General features: G+C 54.1%; 1 protein-coding gene across 1 annotated transcript in view; it reads left to right on the top strand.

Annotated features, from left to right (window-relative positions):
- LOC103801946 (telomerase-binding protein EST1A-like) overlaps nt 1-1,492 on the top strand; it is a gene marked incomplete at its 3' end in the record, with an annotated part of 65,897 nt that overhangs the window by 8,566 nt on the left and 55,839 nt on the right. The gene's annotated exons all lie outside the window — the stretch shown is intronic.

Below are 1,492 nucleotides of genomic sequence, written 5' to 3'. Positions count from 1 at the left end.
ACAACCCTCATGCCTGGTGCTGGGAGCAGGGCCTGTCCCACCCGGGGGGCCCCAACTGCGCGCGGGGCCGTGGCAGGGAGCGGCCGAGCGAGGCCACATGGGCTGGTGTGGCTGTAAAAGCAGGCGCAGCGGAAGTGATGCTCCCAGGCCCATCTGCACGGGGAGCGGGAGACGCGCCCCAGCTGGTGCGAGGCCCTGGCAGCCCCGGGAGCTGCCGTCTGTTGGGGTTTACTGCTGTCTGCATTGAAACACGGCTTGGGAAGGACGGCAGGGGGGTCGGGGGCATGGTGCCAGTCCCGGTTCGCCTGGCCTTCTCGTTCCTCTCTCCTCCTCCTCCTCCTCCCCGCTCCCTCCGATGCTTTAAAGTCACATTTCCAGGCCAGACATAGAATTAATCTCTGGGCACTTCACATTGCTGGCAGAGCAAAGCAGGATGTGGGATCTTTTTTTCTCTCTCTCTGCGTCTTGGCTGACTTTTTTACCTCTCGAAGAATTTGGAAGGGCCGTGAGATTCCCCCCGCCCCCCCTCGCCTCAGTGCCGTGCAGTTTTTCAGCACGCTGATCACCCTGCTGTGGCTTCACCCTAATAGATTTCATATGCTGACACAGTTGACATCAGTACCAAACTATTTTACATGTGATCTGGTGTATTTCCTGAGGAAATCTGCAAGATATTTATTAAGAACTAATAAAATAAACCTCTCCATGAGCTTTTAGGTAGTTTTCAATTTTTCATGTCTCTCTCGTTTCCTCTTATCAATGAGTTTCTATTTTCTCCCTCCTCTCTGACCATCGCGAAAGGAAACAAAAATAAATGTTTTAAACCGTTCCTGAATGGACACTGGGAATATTTCTGTAGTGATGTATTAGCAAAGTCGTATTTTTAGGGCTGTATTGTCAAGACTAAAAATATCCCACTGCAGTGCATCCTTTGTATAGGGCTTTGTGTGTGTGTGTGTGTGCGCGTTGTACAAGTTTGCACCAATGTGTACAGGTCTTTGTACTACTGCGGCGTTGCCTCCCCATCGCAGCTGGACTCCATTAGGCCTTGGAAATTAGTGTAATCCTGGTTAAGAAAGGGAAAAAAAAGTTAATCAATCTTGCAGAGCTGTGTTTCCCCGGCTGAGCCAGGATACCTGCGTGGCAGCCCCGCTCTGGAGGGCTCCAGCAGCCCAGGATCGCGTGGGCCGGTGGGTTTGCCGCGGAGGGTGTTCGCTGCAGAGAGCAGCGCGGGACTCGGGGCGAGCTGGACCGTGGGCTGCAGTCACCCAGTGGGTTCCTGCCCGTTTGTCATCTTGGGAAGCCCTTTGGGGCTGCGCTGTGTGTAGCTGGGAGCAGGTTGGATACTTAGCGTTTTCAGAGGCATTTTCTTCCTTTCTGCTCTTTCTGTCTCCTTCAATTAACTGTGTTTGGAACAGAGAGAACCAAAGGTGGGAGCCGGGGCTGAGAAGCCACCTCCCCTCTGCCCCCGCAGCCAGCGTGGGGGTCCCTG

This window comes from Acanthisitta chloris, unplaced genomic scaffold (genome assembly GCF_000695815.1).
Source record: "Acanthisitta chloris isolate BGI_N310 unplaced genomic scaffold, ASM69581v1 scaffold10025, whole genome shotgun sequence".
NCBI classification, from domain to species: domain Eukaryota; kingdom Metazoa; phylum Chordata; class Aves; order Passeriformes; family Acanthisittidae; genus Acanthisitta; species Acanthisitta chloris.
Note: the sequence above shows the minus strand (reverse complement) of the source record. Positions and strands in the feature narration are given on the sequence as shown.